Source organism: Temnothorax nylanderi, unplaced genomic scaffold, assembly GCF_030848795.1.
Source record: "Temnothorax nylanderi isolate EJ_2023f unplaced genomic scaffold, tnyl_v1.0 TNYL_tig0549_pilon, whole genome shotgun sequence".
Classification (NCBI taxonomy): Eukaryota; Metazoa; Arthropoda; class Insecta; order Hymenoptera; family Formicidae; genus Temnothorax; species Temnothorax nylanderi.
The window spans coordinates 36294-43680 of record NW_027249611.1 but is presented as its reverse complement, the minus strand read 5'-3'; positions in this window follow the sequence as shown (position 1 = coordinate 43680).

Below are 7387 nucleotides of genomic sequence, written 5' to 3'. Positions count from 1 at the left end.
TATCGAATTATTCTTTTGACTGCATTCCAGTCCATTTGAGTTGGAGTCTCTACTCTTCTAGCTAGAAAACCGACAGCAGCAGCCACATCAGGTCGTGAAATAGTAGCTAAATACAGAAGAGATCCAATTGCTTGTCGATATTGATGATTGTTAGACAATAATGGACTATTCTCAGTATCTCCGGCTAAAAAAACCCGTTTCCATCAGAGTTCTAGCCGGTTTTGCTTCATTCAGTTGATAAAGTTGAAGTTGTTTGAAAGTAAGGTAAAATATTCAAAGATAAAGTAGGACGCTTAAAAAGATTGTGTATTCGTCGATAACATAGATCGCAAAAGTTGGTAAGGATGGCGACAGTGGTAGCGACCGCTACTACTTCATACGAGTTAGTGTATTACTACGCGCGAGCGGCGCATGCCGCGTGGAAACCGGAAATCGAGACGGTTCGAGAGAGCGTAACAGCGCATGCGTTAGCAAGAACGTGCGTGCCAGCGGCGAGGCGAGTCGCATTCGTGTCCGGTCCGTCCTACTAAGCACCTCGTAACGTGGTCGAGATTGTTCGCTAAGTTTGTACGAATCGCATCACCATTAAGAAATCCTGCTTTCATTGTCAGGCGGTTACATACAATAAACGATTGTATTTTACGGACGGATCGCTTTACATCTCAACAAGAATATTGGATTCGACACGATTGATCAAGCGTAGAGAGAGAGAGAGAGAGAGAAATAGATATCATCGTCACTGTAACTACGTCGATGTTCGAGAACAGGAATGTCTTCTTCAGGAACATGATTAGAAATGTCTTCTTCAGAAACATGATTATCTTCTTCAGGATCATCTTCTTCATGATTGTCTTCTTCATCATCTTCTTCAGGAAAATAATTATCTTCTCTTCCGGATTCAACGCTATTATATTCTTCATCGCTATCATCATCATTATCGTCGTCTAAATTTAATAATAGTTGAGTAGGAATTGTAGTTCTTGATGGTCCATCATCATCGTCATTATCCATATCAGGATACCAACCACCTCCCTCTGTTTTTGACTTGCTTCGAGATTCGTGATTATAATCTTTGTTGTTCATACCAGGATGCCAATCTCCCTCTGGTTCTTCGATCGATTTCTTCTGCTCATTGTCAGTAGAATTCTCAACAATTCTAACAGTATGACTATACCATACTTTATTAGTCTTTGGGTTTAAAAATCGATATCCTTTTACATCGTCTCCATATCCGACCAAGATTCCTTCCACAGTCTTGTTATCCAATTTTCGACGATGTTCTCGTGGCACAAGACTAAATACCTTGGCTCCGAAGACTCGAAGGTGACTGACATCAGGCTTCTTTCCTTTAAAAAGTTCAAAGGGAGTCTTATCAACGCATGCTGTTGGCAATCTATTCTGAAGATAAGTAGCCCACAAAACAGCTTCACTCCAGAATCTCTTGGCCATCTTTGCGTCGATCAGCATACAACGAGCCATTTTCACCAAACTACGGTTCTTGCGTTCCGCAACACCATTTTGCTGTGGAGTATAAGCAACTGTGAATTGATGTTTAATGCCACGTTCTCTCAGAAAATCTCGAAGTTCTCTGTTAACATATTCACGTCCATTATCTGTGCGAATGACTTTAATTTCACGTTCAAAATATGTCTTCATGCAGTTGACATAATCCTTAACAGCTCTAGCGACTTCATTCTTTTGTTTTAAAAGTTTAACTACTGTATAGCGTGAATAGTCATCAATGAGCGTCAAAATATATCGATTACCTCCTGCAGATGTCACCGGAAAAGGACCACAGAGGTCACTATGTATTAATTCAAGCGGTTTTTCTGTAGTACTTTGACTGTTTGGAAATGATTTAGTAATTAATTTTCCTTGAATACAACACTCACAGATTCCATTGAGATTATCGTCTGCTCGAAATTCCAAACCAGTGACAAGTTTTCTGCGAACTAATTTCCGAATTGCAGCAGGATCTCGATGACCGAAACGACGATGCCATCGATGTAACGAACAGGAAATCTTCGAAACACGTGCAGTCTGTTGTTTGGATAAAGCTCGAAACTTGAAAAGATTTTCATCCAGATCGGCTTGAATCATTACTTGAGGTGGTCCGTCATCCCTCTTAGTAGCCACAGTAGCAACTTCATCTTCGAAATGAACTGCCAAATTGCTCTTCAATACTCGCGAAACCGATAAAAGATTCTCCACCAAAGTAGGTACATAAAGTACATCATTTAGCTGTAGTCGTTTAATTTCTCCAGATTTTAAACGATTACTGATAATACCAGAACCAATTCCGGCAATCTTTGCACAATGTCCGTCAGCATTAGACATAGTACCTTTTAACTTCTGGAAAAAAGAAAAAAAGTTACGATCATTCGTCATATGTTTCGTCGCTCCTGAATCCAAATACCATGCAACTGAGTAAATCTTGAGTTCCTTAGTGTGAGTTCGAAGTGATTTCTCGTTGTGAACTACTGCATGAAAAGCTGAATCCGCCTTGTTTTTGTCCTTGTCTTTCTTCGGGGCTCGACATTTTGCTGCTAAATGTCCTCGTTTACCACAATTATAACAAGTGCGCGTCTCCTGGTTACGATTATTATTATTATTATTATATGTTTTTCGATTATTTGACTTACTGATTGCCCCTCGATTAGACTTATTGGCCACAGCAGCTACTCCCATTATATCTGTACTTGAAGCTTCGTTTCGATCCTGACGTCGCTCATACTCGGACTTAAGCTTCTGAATTACGTAATCAGGTGTTAAAATTTCAGGTAAACTTGATTCTAAACCTGAAATAAAAGTTTCCCAGGAATCCGGCATTGCTCCGATAATGTGACAGACGAACTCTTCATCTCGTATTTCTCCCCCGGCGTGTTGAATTCGAAAAACTAGATCTTACATCTGATCTATGTACTCGGCCATGGTTCCGGATGTCCACTTTGATTGTGTAAATTTTCTATAAAGATGATGTCGAGAACTTACGTTAACGGTCGAATATATCTTCTCGAAAACAGTCCACATTTCGTGTGCAGTACGAAGTCCTACGACGTGCTTAAGTTGAGCATCCTCGATTCCTAAACCAATGGTCGACATAGCTTGACGATTGAGCGCAATCCAATTTGGAGTTTTCTCTGTGGGCATTGCCTTTTCAGTGACTTCCCACAGATCTTCCTTACAGAGAAGAAAGAACATCTTCTGTCGCTAATGATCATAATTCGTCGAATTCAGCAAGCGAAATCCATGCTTGGTAAAACCGCTACGATCGTTTGAAATATTCTCCGTCATATTCTTGTCACGACGAACACAAAATCGGCAAACACAATCGATAAATTAACCGGTTTCACTGCCTTTTAAATATTCGTATTTTCGACTTCGCGTCCTGGGCCCATAACCTGATGAAATATGCACAAAGCGTCTACACAGTTTTGGCCAGAAAATATAAAAAATTATCAGTTTATTTTCTAATAAACGTTTTTTTTACACACACAGGACGTTAAAGACAGACAGACGAGATGTTACAAACAAAAGACAATTACGAACATAGTTCACAGTTCTATTTTATATACCCGGAATGCGATAAATAAACTTTTGATAATTAATCGCGGATTATTAAATAATGGGTATGGGAATAAGTTTTAATCGTTTTTTATGTAGAAAAAAAGCATACTTTGAATATGATGATATTAAATAATTTTATTCAAAATAGTTTCCATCTGAAGCGACGACCTTCGCCCATCTTTCAGGCAATAAACGGATTCCTCGAGCGAAGAATTCTATTTCTTTCGATGCGATCCAGTCATCGACCCATTTTTGTATGCTGTCATTTGAAGTGAAGCGCACTCCAGTAAGTGCCGACTGCATCGACCGGAACAAATAATAGTCTGAAGGGGCAATGTCCGGTGAATACGGCGGGTGGGGTAGGACCTCCCATTTCACCCCTTCTAAGTATGTTCGGACGGGGTGACCAACATGTTTCCTAGCGTTGTCGTGCTGCAGAATCAGCTTCTCGTGTCTATCGTGCCATTCCGGCCGTTTTGTTTGAATAGCTTGTTTCAAACGCATTAGTTGAAGTCGGTAACGTTGGGAATTGATAGTTTCGGACGGTTTCAGTAGCTCATAGTAGACTACACCCCGCATGTCCCTCCAGATACAGAGCATTACCTTTGACCCGTGAATATTGCGTTTTGGTGTTGATGGACCTGGTTCACCTGGCATCACCCATGCTAGTTTGCGTTTAGGATTGTCATAATGAATCCATTTTTCATCGCCAGTGATGATCCGATGCAAAAAACCCTTTTTTTGTTGTCGTTGAAGCAACATTTCGCACATGACCAAACGCCTTTCAATGTCACTTTCCTTCAACTCGTGTGGTACCCAATTTCCTACCCTGTGAACCATTCCTAGCGCATGTAGGCGTTTTCCAACGGTGGACCGATCAACACCCAATGTTTCAGATAATTTTTCAAGTGTCTGACATGGATCAATATCAAGCAATTCCTCAAGTTCCTCATTTTGGAACTTTTTTGGGGCACCTTCGCGTTCTTTGTCGTTGACATCGAAATTACCACTTTTGAAGCGTTGGAACCAATATCTGCAAGTTGGCTCCGATGGAGCATGGTCGCCGTAAACATCCACAAGCAAACGGCACGTTTCCGCAGCACTTTTCTTCAAAAAATAGTAGTGGAGAAGAACTTCCCGCAAATGCTGCTTTTTTGGAACAAATTCCGACATTTTCGATGCGATATGATACTTGTTGTTTACACTTCAAACAGAAGTCTTATACTGCGTTACACAGCTGACATACACAGCTGTTAATCCATCTATCGAAAGGTTAGAAAAGTATGCAAGCGATACTATTAATGCCATCTATGGAAAACGATTAAAACTTATTCCCATACCCAATATAATATATCAATCAGATACTATGTTGAAGTTGTAAATAACATAATATGAACTAATTGAGATAAGAAGCAAAATATATATCCATAAATTATCGTTTCAATTATCATTTCCTTACTTACTGACATCGTTATATTTTAAGTATTAATTAGAAACAAACGGAACATGAGCAACGATCGATTTTTATTCTCAAAATCTTTTTTACTACCCAAAATAGATAGGGTAACTCCGGTATATACGCCGCAGCTAAAAAAAACTCAATTTATTGAGTACTATTTACTATATTTAAGGCAAATGAATTATACCAATAAAAACTTTATACTGTTTACTACTATAAAAAAAATAGGGTAATTATTTACAAAAAGACCCCACTCGCCAATGACCTTGACCTTGACATATGTTGTCAAGGTCACCTTCCTGAGTGACCTTCAGAAGGTTTTAGCCGGCGGTCGTTTTTTATTAAAAAGTTATTAACAAAAAAAGTTTGAAAAATATAGCAGTTATTTTGAGTATTGAAAGGCATTAAACTAGACACATAGTGTGCCTTCAAAGTACATGCGTGGGATTTCCACGCGTGGAAAGCCGACGTATGTACTTTGAAGGCACACTATGTGTCTAGTTTAATGATAGTGGAGCCCCCCACAGGGGGGCGGAACCTACTGCCTCCACGCATATACTTTCCACGCGAAACGAGTTGTCACATGGGTTCGTGGCGTGCTTTACGAGCTCGTTTAAGTAGAGGTGGTATTAAACAAGATAAGTTAGTCGATCATCTGTGTGAATATTTGTGGCGATATACAATAAACGAGTTTGTAAAGCACGCCACGAACCCATGTGACCACAAAGGGGCGGAACCTACTGCCTCCACACATATACTTTCCACGCGAAACGAGTTGTCACATGGGTTCGTGGCGTGCTTTACGAGCTCGTTTAAGTAGAGGTGGTATTAAATAAGATAAGTTAGTCGATCATCTGTGTGAATATTTGTGGCGATATACAATAAACGAGTTTGTAAAGCACGCCACGAACCCATGTGACCACAAAGGGGCGGAACCTACTGCCCCCACACATATACTTTCCACGCGAAACGAGTTGTCACATGGGTTCGTGGCGTGGAGGCAGTAGGTTCCGCCCCCTTGCGGTCACATGGGTTCGTGGCGTGCTTTACGAGCTCGTTTAAGTAGAGGTGGTATTAAACAAGATAAGTTAGTCGATCATCTGTGTGAATATTTGTGGCGATATACAATAATCGAGTTCGTAAAGCACGCCACGAACCCATGTGACCGCAGGGGGGCGGAACCTACTGCCTCCACGCATACACTTTCCACGCGAAACGAGGTGCCACATGAGTTTACAACTTTTGACGCGTGGAAAGTCCACGCCGAAGGCACCCCGCACCCCACCCCCTTTTTGGTGTGTGTGTGTGTGCGCGTGCGTGTTATTGTTGAATAATTTTTACAAAGCGAAAACACAATAATTTTTACAAAGCTTTAATGCTTCGTAACTTTTGAACGGATTGTGACCGCCACTTTTTTCAAGGTCAAGGTTACTCAGGGTCATGACCTTGACAACATATGTCAAGGTCAAGGTCATTGGCGAGTGGGGTTTTTTTTGTAAATAATTACCAAAAATAGAAATATGAAATATTCATTTTTTGTATTTAATGAATTGAACTTTTAGAAACCTTTGCATTTTTGCCATATATCCCATAGAAATGGGATATATGACATTCATGGGTAAAATATACGCCTTATAAAAAATTACAAATAATGTTTATTTAATAAGGAAATAAAATGTCATAATAAGTTATAAAATGTGTGTAAGAAGTTTATTAAGGTGTAAGAATGATAAACAAATTATAAAACTAAAAAATTTTAGAAAGAAAATAGAAGAACAATAGATACATTAAAGGTTATTGGTATACGATCCAAGAAAAAAAAAGAAAAAGAACACATAGGAGATTTTGATTTTTACAGAGAGTCTGTACTATGGCACAAATCTCGCGTGCTAAAATGCCGTATATCTTAAACAGAAGGGATATACAAGATATCAAGCTAAACACAGAACATAAGAACTATGCACTTGTATTTTGCTGTACTATATATTCCATCCTTTACTATTTCTCTACACTTATATATCATGAAATAACCATTAAATCTTTTACATTCCCTACAGTAATCATTTTACGTAGGTAGTAACCCACACAGCACAACATGTTTCAGAAAGCTTTCCGAAAGATAACTTGGAAATTAATACTGAAATGTAAAATTGAAATCATTCAGAAATATTTCTGAAACGTTTCATCAAAATAATATATCATTGAAAGCTTTTTAAAAGATAACTTGGAAATTAATATTGAAATGTAACATTGAAATCATTCAGAATTATTTCTGAAACGTTTCATCGAAATCATTTATGACCCTTTTCACTGAAATATTTCTGAAATATTACGAAACATTTCAGAGAAATATTTCATACG